This window comes from Ornithorhynchus anatinus, chromosome 14 (genome assembly GCF_004115215.2).
Source record: "Ornithorhynchus anatinus isolate Pmale09 chromosome 14, mOrnAna1.pri.v4, whole genome shotgun sequence".
Taxonomy (NCBI): Eukaryota; Metazoa; Chordata; class Mammalia; order Monotremata; family Ornithorhynchidae; genus Ornithorhynchus; species Ornithorhynchus anatinus.
Genome location: NC_041741.1, coordinates 6,997,264 through 7,010,021, shown reverse-complemented (window position 1 = coordinate 7,010,021; position 12,758 = coordinate 6,997,264). Strand labels below are relative to the sequence as shown.

The 12,758-nt window shown below is 43.6% G+C and overlaps 1 long non-coding RNA gene across 1 annotated transcript in view; it reads left to right on the top strand.

Moving 5' to 3' along the window:
* The window catches only part of LOC103168407, a 114,825-nt gene that overhangs the window by 40,074 nt on the left and 61,993 nt on the right, over positions 1-12,758 (top strand). The window contains exon 3 of the long non-coding RNA XR_485421.2: positions 5,762-6,469. This is a non-coding gene — a long non-coding RNA (uncharacterized LOC103168407). The remainder of the gene's footprint in view (positions 1-5,761; positions 6,470-12,758) is intronic.

Sequence of the window (12,758 nt, the reverse complement as noted above, 5' to 3'; positions counted from 1 at the left end):
ATTGTTACGGTTCTGCCTGGAAAAGCTTGTTTATTTCTTGGTAACCAACTCCGGGAGGAACGAGACTAGTGGGAGCATTGAAACGTATATCCTACTGAAAGCCACCGTAGCAGCCAGGAACTATAAATCCTGATTTATTCCTTGACTGATAGCTACTGGCTAAAAGAAAACTTGAAGAATGAAAAAGGGATGGAAATCAGGCTAAGACTTTCCTTGACTGCTGGGCGTGAGTTCTGCCTGTTATCTGAAATAACTGCTGAATTCTTTAGTTTCGATCAAAAAATCCACAAAAAGCAGTGGAAAAATTTGGTTATGGACTCTGCACACGGTAGATGCCCCCAGAATCATCGATTGAGTCTATTGTTTGGGAAACAAAAAAGCTTCCTTTTAATATTACAGGCAGCCTGTATGTTCTAAGAGTTACGGTTTGGCTTGTAATGAGAATTGTGATATTTGTTCAGTGCTTACTATGCATCGTATGCACTGTATTATTCAATCGTATTTATTGAGCGCTTTATTGTGTGCAGAGCACTGTAGTAAGCACATATAAGTGCACAATGCACAGTGCAGTCAGATCAGACAGTCTCTGGGCTACAGGGGGCTCTGTAGTGTATTACTGCTCAGCACCAGTACGTAAAATTTTATTAAAATCCTGCTCGATATTCAGAGCTGATTTTAAAGAGTCTGATTAGGCAGACGGCGTTTAGCGCAGTGTCATAGTAGAAGTGGAAGTTTTCAAACATCTGAGAGGCCACGAGACCCTCGGCTAATTTGCAGACCCTCAACCACTTCTCCTTCTCAATCAATAGCTCTAAACTGTGGGGCCCCAGGAAGTGGCCGGGGGGCGGGGAGGATAAATTTATCAGCTGGTCACCTCTAAACACTTGTTTAACACCACGCTCCTTAGTTTAGGAATGGTCACATTTAAAAAACTAAAAAACAAAATACTTATTTTTAAGACTGTTGCGTGGCCAACATTGAAATCCACACAGCGGCTCGCCTTCCTCTCAGCAAGGGAACTTATGACGATGAAGGAGATCGATGGCTAAAATTCTGTCCCAGTGCATCTCTCTGTACCCCTTTCTTCTTTAGCTACTATTTTAAAAGAGGCTAGGTTCCACTCAACTCGTTTCTTCAGTCATTACTAACGTCTTTTCTAAACCTTCTGTTCGTGACTCCACTGCTCTTGAGATGAGTTTACTTCTGATCTGCCAGGATCGTTGAAGTAATTCATCCTGCCACCCGGTTTACTTTGTAAATTGCACTGCGTATTATTGTGGTACAGTAGTACAAAAGTCCATTCCCTTAGTGTTTAACGCATTGCTCTGCCTAGTGCTCCTCCCCCTCCCATCCTTTAACTGTTGGAGTTCCTCAAGGGTCAGTTCTCGGCCCTCTTCTGTTCTCCATTTACACTCACTCCCTCGGTGAACTCATCCGCTCTCACGGCTTTGACTACCATCTCTACGCAGATGACACGCAGATCTACATCTCCGCCCCTGTCCTCTCCCCCTCCCTTCAGGCTCGCATCTCCTCCCGCCTCCGGGACGTCTCCACCTGGATGTCGGCCCGCCACCTAAAACTCAACATGAGCAAGACTGAGCTCCTCATCTTCCCTCCCAAGCCCGGTCCGCTCCCAGACTTCTCCATCACCGTGGATGGCACGACCATCCTTCCCGTCCCGCAGGCCCGCAATCTCGGTGTCATCCTTGACTCGTCCCTCTCGTTCACCCCACACATCCTATCCGTTACCGAGACCTGCCGGTTTCACCTCTACAATATCGCCAAGATCCGCCCTTTCCTCTCCACCCAAACGGCTACCTTACTATTACGGGCTCTCGTTATATCCCGGCTAGACTACTGTGTCAGCCTTCTCTCTGACCTCCCTTCCTCCTCTCTCGCCCCGCTCCGGTCTATTCTTCACTCCGCTGCCCGGCTCATCTTCCTGCAGAAACGATCTGGGCATGTCACTCCCCTTCTTAAACAACTCCAGTGGTTGCCTATCGACCTCCGCTCCAGACAAAAACTCCTCACTCTAGGCTTCGAGGCTCTCCGTCACCTTGCCCCTTCCTACCTCTCCTCCCTTCTCTCTTTCTACCGCCCACCCCGCACGCTCCGCTCCTCCGCCGCCCACCTCCTCGCCGTCCCTCAGTCTCGCCTATCCCGCCGTCGACCCCTGGGTCACGTCCTCCCGCGGTCCCGGAACGCCCTCCCTCCTCACCTCCGCCAAACTGATTCTCTTTCCCTCTTCAAAACCTTACTTAAAAATCACCTCCTCCAAGAGGCCTTCCCAGACTGAGCTCCTCTTCCCCCTCTACTCCCTCTGCCATCCCCCCTTTACCTCTCCGCAGCTAAAGCCTCATTTTCCCCTTTTCCCTCTGCTCCTCCACCTCTCCCTTCCCATCCCCACAGCACTGTACCCGTCCGCTCAACTGTATATATTTTCGTTACCCTATTTATTTTGTTAATGAATTGTATATCGCCTTGATTCTATTTAGTTGCCATCGGTTTTTATGAGATGTTCTTCCCCTTGACACTGTTTAGTGCCATTGTTCTTGTCTGTCCGTCTCCCCCGATTAGACTGTAAGCCCGTCAAACGGCAGGGACTGTCTCTATCTGTTGCCGACTTGTTCATCCCAAGCGCTTAGTACAGTGCTCTGCACATAGTAAGCGCTCAATAAATACTATTGAATGAATGAATGAATAGTGCTCAATAATACCGATTGCTTGTTGCATATACTCAGTAGAGTCTAAAGGGTGCAAATTCAGTGTGAAAAATAATGTAACAATGCTTTAGATTAATATACTACTTTTTTCCCCCTCAAAACCTCTCCTTCCGCATTTATAAAAACAAAAATCTGTTGTTTTAGAGGCTGGAACTGAAGATGGTATTGAGATTTATCCAGTCTTTGGAAGAAACACATCAACCTTTGGATGTTTCTATTGGACGTCTTTCATTTCTTCAGTATAACAGCCCAAAGAGGTCTTAAAAGGTTTTTTTAGCTGAAGGAAGCAGTATTAGGAAGTTCCCAGGGGAGCTGAAAATATAGGTGTCTACTGTGGCTTGCTTAAGGGGATTGTAATTTAATACTTGACAGAGACAAATAATGTGATTGGAGGTGGTATTTTCGTTGAGGGAAAAGTAACCCAGTTTTATATTTTCAAATTGTTGAAAATTTCACAGGTACTATTTTAATTTTTTCATTATTCGTCTTTTTTCCCTTTGGGTGTTAAGAAGATATTTTTCACCTCTTTTTATGCACATTGGTTACCATTTTATACGATTCTGAAAGCCTGTCAACAGAACGTTTCCTCAGAACATTTTTCACTTGGTGCTATTCAACCAATGATATATTTTCCAATATACATGTAAACACTCAGTACAGTGCTCTGCATAAACAGCTCAATAAATATGATTGATCGATTGACGTACAACATCCCATCTCTTCCCTTTATCACCAAACTAGAAATATAACGTTCTTTTTCATTGGTTCAGACATCGTAAAGCAAAAATTAGCCTTATTGGCTTGCTTATTTTCCAAACTATTAAGAATCCAATAGCTATTTTATTTACTCTGATCCTTGATAGAAAGTCCATTAGTTCAACTGTGTGTTTTCCTTACATTTTGGAGAGTTGCCAATTTGTATAATGATTACCATGCTGATACCAAGCTGTGTATTGTGCATGCTCTAACAAAAATTGTTTGGCTATCTATTTAAACCAGAGAAGTAGTATGACGTATTGGAAAGAGCATGGGCCTGGACCTCAAAGGACCTGGGTTCTAATTCCAGCCCCGTGATTTGTCTGCTGTATGACCGTGGGCAAATCAATTAAGTTCTCAGTGCCTCAGTTTCCTCAGCAGGAAAAATGAAGATTAAATGCCTGTCGTCCTATCCCTTGGACTGTGATTCCTGTTTGTGGTCTGACCTAATTACCTCGGATCATCTCCAGTGCTTTGTAGAGTGCTACTGTAATAATAATGATAATAATATGACAACTACTGTTTTTTTCTCAATTTGAAGTGTGGTCGATGAGAAAAACCAAAACTACTTTACCTAAAATAGCTCACGAAACTAGAAGTCATTGGTTAGTAAGAATCATTTTCAGCTATAATTTCTTCACAGAAATCCATTTAAGGTATTATTTTGATAGATAATGAATTAATGGCATGTACTGAGCACTTTGTCCAGAGCTCTGTACTAAGCGCTTTGGAGAGTACGATACAACAGAGATGGTAGACACATTCTCTGCTCTCAATGAGCTAGTATTACATTTGTTACGAAGCCCCGATTTTCCAAAAATTTGTCGCTATCCATTCTCCACAGCACAAATGTAAGCAACCGACGTCTCAGTAAAAATCATTTGCCACCCCTTAAAATGAATCAACTGACCTTCATTTGTTTGAAAGTCACATGCAATGGCTCTGCCCTTTTCATGAGGTTATGCCTCTTAGGTTGGCTCTCCGCGGAATTTTGCAGCTACTGCTTTTCTCAGCCATAGGGAAGATGGTTATGAGGTATAATTGTCAGAATTTGTTTCCGCCATGGCTCATACTAATGATGGCACGTGTCAAGTGCTTACTATGTGTCAAACACTGTTCTAAGCACTCATTTAACCATCCCCGTGTAGATCAGTGATAATGTACTTGAAGTGTTGCGTGGAAATCTAACAGCAGTGTTTGGTGCTCTCAAATGTCCACTGCATTCCTTCCCCAACACCGCGAAACTCTATTTGTCTTAGACTTATTAGTAAGATTTTTTTTCTTTGCCCTCAGGGGATTTGGGAGAAATGTTATTTCCTTTGGATTGTAAAGGGATTCATTTGGAAAATGGCTTGTTGGATTTTAATGTATTTGAAAAACTTCTGTTTACCAAGGCTTTTGAGTCTTTAGTAAGCTTTAGCTAAGTGGAAAATTGCATCATCTCACGGTGGTGCATCCTATTTTCACTTATTTTGCGAGTTTCAAAAACCCCATATAATGGCAATTGGAATGAATTGCCTTGCCTAATTCATGCAAATGCTGAAACTCCTTGATACTGAAAATCTCCTGAACTGCCTCATTTAATGGTCACTTAGCATTTTTTCTGTGACCTCCATCTCCCTGGAGTGGCTGGAAAGCGTCGGTAATGATTCCTCTGGAGTTCGGCAAGAGATAAAGTTGCTCACTCTCCCCCCGTGCCCCCCCATCCCCATGTCCTCCATCTGCAGATATAGAGCCTCATGCATCCTGTGACTTCTTCACGAAGACCGTGACTCTCTTCATGGGGTTCACAGTCCGTGTAAGAAAGGAGTGGGGAAGGGGAGTGATAAGATAGCCTGCCCATGAGTTAAAAAAAACCCAAAAAACATTTTCCAGGTTCACCTGCAGCTGCTCCTCTCAATCCCGGAGCCCTCTTCAGCTCTGCCTTTCTGATAGTCTCTGACTGCCACAAGCCAGATTGGGTCCAAGGAAATGATTCCTCTAGCATTTTTCTTGTTTCCAAAGAGTTTCACATCAACGATCTCATTCTTATGTTCTCAGCATCCCTGGAAATGTCCGTGATCTGGATCCGACACCTGCCCGATGAGAAAATAATTTCCAGCACCTGGCTGGCCCTCACCTGCAGACAATATTCATTAGAGCCCTATAAACTGCTCTCTGTCTCTCCTCTTTGGGCTAGACGATCGGGTTCCCTTCTGAGTCTCCCTATTTGCATGTGTCTGGTGCCAGACCTGACTCGTTCCTGCTAAAGATCCTGTTTTGTTGTGCTCTGATATCTGCAGGTTAATGAACGGTCTTTTCACGGCTCACTCCAACTTCTGCTTGTGAATCGTGCGTTACCTGCTGCCTGCTCTCAACTCGACCCACTGGACCTGGAACTCCATCGTACATGTCCCGCGTCCATCCCTAGTTTCCGGGCTGACCCTGCTCCAGTACCTGAAGCCACCACCCGCTTACCACCCGCTAGCGGCTGGGGAGGGGAGATGAGACCGGTATTGATTATACCCCAAGTGAGACTTCGGGACACAGTAAATGACCAGCAACAGTCTAAGAGTGAGGAGGCTCCTTCATCAGCCGGCCTGGGTCACAGATAAGCGAACCCAGAAGACCTTCCGTTCACCGCGTTTTCACCCCCAACGGACAGACTTCATCATGGGTGGGAGATCCCAACGCAGTGAAATTGCTGATTTTGTGCACCTGTGTGCCTCAGCCTTTCCCAGAAAGTGGGGGTGGAGATGGGGGGTGGTCTTTTCACCCTCCCCCCCAACACATCCCACTCCTTTGAACCCTGGCTCTCCTGAACCCCTCTGGCCTGGGCCAGTAGGCAGTTGGCACACCGGTACCTGGCCGGAGATCTTCTGCTACCCAGAGCAGCCCCCTATCTCGGAATAAGAAGTGGAAGGCAAACTGGATCGGAGGACGGACAAGACCCGCTACTCTATCGGCCTTCCGTGGCTCCCTACCCACCATTCAAAGAGAAGATCATCTCGGTGAGTTGACGCGTAGGTGCGCTTATCTATCTTTTTTCTCTCTCCTCACTCCGTGGCTCTGATCTCTCTGTTGCCTTCCATTTTCCAATATGTCTCCCTAATTTTCTACCTTTGCCCTACCATGCTCTATCTGCAGGGAGCTGTGGAATACCACTATCTCATTTGTTTCATTCCTTTATGTTCAATTTCCTAGTAATGCATCGCTACCCATTTTACAAGGAATGTATTGAAAACTTGTAGCTGTCTTAAAAGCATGGTCCACAAATGAATGTTTAATCACACACAGGTCTCATCCTAGTGTTGTGTGGAAGTGTGCGCACACTTTTCTAAAGAGTGTGAGGGAAGTTTTATTGCCAACTGGGCAGACTTCTTTTTTTATTTGCTTTTCATATCCATGTCCCTATGGGAAGTAGCGTGGTAGAAATGAGATTTTCTCGTTTGTTGTCAAAGTATTATTTTGAAAATTTGGAGCAAATCAACAATATCTTTTATGCTTTGATTTTTTTTTTCTGTTATTCACCAACTTAATAAAAAGAGTTGGTCTCTAAGAAAAAAAACAATGCCTGTTGCTATTTTGCAACTATGGAGCATAGTTCTTTTTTTCCATAGTGGTTCAATTTTATAAGAGCTTCCTAGACTGACTAGTCTTGAATAAAATTGGGGAAAAATATATATAGGTCGGTTGTATAGCTGACTTTGGTGCCCTTTATTGGATTTTCCTAGACTGTGTCACTTATCATGTGTGGGTTAGAGAGGGACCCCCTGCTCCAAGGTTTGGGGCACCGACCCAACCCTTAGCATGGGTTTGGTAGGCGATGCCATGGTGATATCTCCAAAGGACACTGGCCCACCAACAGTATTTGAAACTGGGTATAGTCCGATTCATTTTGTGACATTTATTATCAGCGGACAAGAGTATATTATTTTTGACGGTGTGTATTGAGCAATTCAAAATTTTGATTGGATAAAATGCCCTCATCAAAAATCCAGGAATTTGTAGCATTGGAAAATCAAATCCTAACTAAACAGCAGAGCGCTTTTTGGAAGTGAATGCATATGATCGTATGAAATATCTATAATCACATTTTTAAAGATTTCTAAAACATTGAGGTTCCTGGTTTAGTAGCGACTCCTGACTAACTGAAGGAGGTTATTTAAGGCAATTGCAGTGAGACAAGCAACCACATTTACTAAAAGGAATGAAAGATTTGACTGGAATATTGAATTCAAATTTTGTATTTGGGGTTTTTGTTCTTTTAAATGACCGGCCGTTATGGTTGTGATGCAGTTTAAATGAGGGGTGGTAATCACTGTTTGTTTAGTACCTGGGAAATGTGCTGTAAAGTATCAGTAGCTGGTTCGAAACTTTCCTCAATTATCAATATAGCCAGAATCGACGTGAAGACCGAGGAGTCGGTTGAATGTTTTGTGTATTTTGTTACTTATGGGAACGTAGTTCAAGAAACCTAGGAAGTGGGACTATTTCCTAGAAAGCTGCTTGAAATCATTTTTATTTGAAAGAAGTTAATTTCAATAAGAAACATTTTTGCCTGACACTATATCGAATAGGCCCAGGTTCACAAAATTCATCAAACCACAGATTAAAGACTAAAAACACAAGTTACGAAGACCTGGCAGAACCTCAAGCTATGCAGTCATCAAATGGCAGTGAAAACGAACATTACGGGAAACGTAAAAAATCAATGAAATTGCCCACAGTTCTAATTCTAAACTTTGATGAAAATTTTGCAGGCTGATGAACATCAATGATATGGATTGAGCGCTTGCTGTGTGCAGAGCACTATACTAAGCACTAAGCAATACAAAAGATTTGGTAGACGTACTCCCTGCCTACAGTGACCTTACAGTCTGCAGGGGTGGTCAGGCATTAAAATACTTTACAGACAGGGAAATAGAGTGTAAGGATATGTACGTAGGTGGGCTGGGGCTGGGGGCAGGGGAAGGGTGCTTAAAGGGTACAGATCCAAGTTCATAGATGATGCAGAAGGGAGACCGAATAGGAGAAACGCGGGCTACAAGGGAAAATTTCCACTAGCTTTGATCCAGCACGGGTTTTTTCTTTATTTTTTTTTTCCATCCAGGATCTTTTACGTATCATGTTCATGGCTCAGGCAACTGTTCTGGAAGATATTAAAGCTCCTTATGCCTTCTCCTTTCTATGTCCCTCACTCATTCTCTGTCCTCCAAACTGGAAAATATATAACATTGCATATTTTTTCTGCCATAAAATTTAAGCCAGAGGAGACCTAATAGAATCTGTCGGTTTATAACACATACTGTATTCTTAAACTGTCTTTCATCAGAGAGGATGTCTTGGCTATCGAGGATCATAATCCTATTGGCTGCCTCGCCTTGAGGCTAAACACAAAAAGCCGAATAGTTCCTGTTTTGGTTACAGAATAAATCACGCTTACAACTGTTTTCCTCTTTTTGTGCCTGGATGGAACCATTTCTTATATTCAATTGATTCTCTTTTATTTGTTTTCATCCCAAATACCTTGGTTTTTTTTTAGAGTTGTAGGGAGGTTAAATATGCATGTAGACAGACCCACAGGCCTTCCAGGTAAAGTCTGAGCAACTGGTAACTGACAGCCTGATGATGCTCTCCCCTGCCACTCAGCCACCAGATACATTGATTTACTGGAGTCTTTTCATAAAATATCATTTTAGCGATCAAAGAGTTCCTCATGCACATAGTCCCAAAACCTCCCCCCGAATTCCACCTATCGATCTGCTGATGGATGGTATTTATGGAGCGCTTTCTAGGCATAGAACATTGCACCAAGTACTTAGAGCACAATACAATAGAGTAGGTAGAAACATTCCCCGCCCTACATGAGCTTACATTCTAGAGGGGGAGATGGACATTAAAATGATTTACAGATAGGAGAAATGGGGTGGGACAAATAGCAGGTGTCCAAGGCATATAAATCCTAGTGCGTAGGCCACACAGAAGTTAGGACAAATTGATAAGTTTCCTTCCACCAACTCCCATCTCAGTCACCCACTACAGTTTTGTACCTAACAGTTCACTATCAGTTCACCTGCTCTACTACTTTAAATCATTTATTTGTTTACTTATCCATCTTTCCAGTCTCTTCTTTCTTGTACCTGTAAATTAGCCTGTCACCCCCATTAGATTTTAAAGTTCTTGAAGGCAGAGACTGAATATTTTAGTTCTAAATGACTCTGGTTACCCACTGGACTTGAAGCTCTTCGCAGGCAAAGATTGTGTCTACTGAAAGTATTGTGGTCTTCCAAATGCTAGGTACAGTGTTCTGCAAAAGTTAGGTGCTTAATAGAAACTGTCGAATGACTCCCTTACTCTCAACACAGACACTGTGTCTTTCAACTCTATGATGATATGTGCATGCAATATAGCATTATAAAGAGATATATTTTATAGACATCTATATTTATGAAATGAAAATCTATATAAATTAGACTGAGGACTTAGAATAATAATAATGATGGCATTCAAGCACTTACTATGAGCCAAGCACAGGCCTGATCTCTGAAAATAGGTCAAGGAGTGCGCCAGAATGAAATTGAGCAAACTCAGCCTGCCCTTTCTGTTTGGTGTTTAGTGGGGTTTTTTTGCAAAAATCACTGCGTCAGGAGGGAACTCTTTTTTGCTGTAGGCTTCTTTTCTGTTAACCTAATAGTGAGACATGGCAGGCAGGGGTAGAAAGTGGCCCAGGAAAAAGAGCACAAGTCTGGGTATCCTAAGATTTGAGTTCTCATCCCGGCTCCACCACTTGTCTGCAGTGTAACCTTGGGCAAGTCACTTAATTTCTCTGTGCCTCAGTTACCTCATCTGGAAAGTGGGGATTAAGACTGTGTCACGTGGAATATGGACTGTGTCCATCCTGTTTTGTGTTGCATCTACCCCAGGCCTTATTCGAGTGCCTGGCAGATAGTAAGCGCTTAAATACCACTTAAAATAGGCAGTGAGAATGATGGAGAGGGAGCCGAATTGATATATAACCAACTGATTGAGGCACAGGCTGCTGGCAAAAGAAATCTGGATGACTGGACTCTCTTTTCAATGCTCTGATATGCAGGATTTAAATTAGGTTAAGAGTTTCTCATAGATACACTGAGGGACAGATTCCTCTCGACGGGGCTGACATGCTCAGTTTTAGTGCAGATGTAAAGATCGTTCTTCCCATCTGCTAGAAAAGATAAAATGGTTTAATTTTCCACTGAGAGGAAGAGAGTGTCTAGAATGTTGGTATTTCAGAGTCAGACTCTCTCTCTCTCTCTCCCCTTTGCAACCTGAGTCAACATCACGAAGTTCAAAAAATAGAGTTGAATTATTTAGTCATCAACAATAATTAATAAGCACCCGACTTTTTCACTGCATTGTTCTAGGCTCTGAGGAAATGACATTACACTACATAGCAAGATGTGGTTTACAACCGAGAATTTACCGTCTCAGGAGTAGGGCTGACAGTAAAGAAAAATAGAATTCATCTTCAAAGGCAGGCGGTGCAGTCTAATGGAAAAAGCGTGGGAGTAAAAGTCAAGGAACCCAGGTTCTAATCCCTTGGGCAGGACACTTAACCTCTCTCTGACCCCTGTAAAATGGGGATGAGTCCCTGCTGTCCCGACGTTTTGGACTATGGGTCCTGTAGGCGACTGGGAAGGAGGTGATTCTTTTGTGTCTTGCATAGAATATGCCAAGAGCGTGGCGGGAGCTCAGACCCAGAGGACAGGTCGATAGCGCAATGGGAGTACGGGCTGGGAGAGAGGCAGGAGCCCTGGCCTGGAGCATGGGTGAATGGACAACCACTGGAAGTTCTTGAGGAATGGGGAAATATGGACTGAATGTTTTTTATAGAAACATGATCCAGGCAGCAGAGCGAAGTACGGATTGGAGTGGGGCGAGAGAGGAAGCAGGGATGTCAGCAAGGAGTTGACGTAGCAATCAAGGCGGGATGGGTTAGGTTCCTCATCCTCAATCCACCCTTTCCTCTCCATCCAGGGGTCCAGCGAAGTGAAATAACTTGCCCACGGTCACAAAGCACCAAGTGGCAGAGCCGGGATTAGAACACGGATCCTCTGACTCCCAGACCTGTACTTTTTCCACCAGGCCTAGTTGCTTCCACCCAGATAAGTCTATCAGGGCAGGCAGCTGTTGAGAACCAACTTGGCTGCTCTCATCTGGGGCAAGAGTCTAATCTGTCTTTCAGCCTCTCACCCACACCGAGGTTTGGAGAGGCCCTGATGACCAGGGGCTATCATTTCCCATCGAGAGCAAAAGGAACAGCAAATTACAAGTCTCTGAATGATATTCCAAAGGGAGCCAAGCTAATTCATCATAGAGACCTTCAAAAAATGGAAAAGCCCTGAAGGGAAAAAGATGCAGAGATCTAGAAAGCCACCAGCTGAGGAATGAAGCCATCCCCATAGATCTTGCAGTGGAGACTTGGAAATGCCTTCTGAAGAAAAGTCCTGTTAATTTGATGGGCTCACTCAAAATATTGGCTGAAATCTTTTTTAAAAATTTCCTCAGATAATCACGGATCAGTGTACTACAGATAGGTTTGTGAAGTTGGGGCAAAAGCTGTGTCCAGCCTGATTAGCTTATATCTACACCAGTGCTTACTAATAATAATAATAATGTTGGTATTTGTTAAGTGCTTACTATGTGCAGAGCACTGTTCTAAGCGCAGGGGTAGACACAGGGGAATCAGGTTGTCCCACGTGGGGCTCACAGTCTTAATCCCCATTTTACAGATGAGGGAACTGAGGCACAGAGAAGTTAAGTGACTTGCCCACGGTCACACAGCTGACAAGTGGCAGAGCTGGGATTCAAACTCATGACCCCTGGACTCCAAAGCCCGGGCTCTTCCCACTGAGCCACGCTGCTTCTCGTGCTGCACATAGTAAATGCTTAACACATCCCATAAATAAAAGTATCCCAAGCTGGAATTTGCCCTTCATCTAAAGCTAGACTAAACCCCATGTGGTAAAAGGATTGTGCCCAACTGATTATCTTGTACCTACCCCAGTGCTTAGTACAGTATTTGGAGCATAGTGGATACCCTAATTAATAATTAAAGCTATCTAGCTGCTTGTTTTATGGCTAGTCGTCTGACCCTTTAATCTTTTTTATAATCTTAGTTGTTACATAAAGCAATATCCTTAGTTTTTCCCATCTTACAGGGAGCATGAGGTACAGAAAAGGGGGAAAATGACTATTTTCTAGTCAGGACTAGTCATTTTCCCCCTATTCTGTTGGCCCATCGGGAAGTAGCGGTAC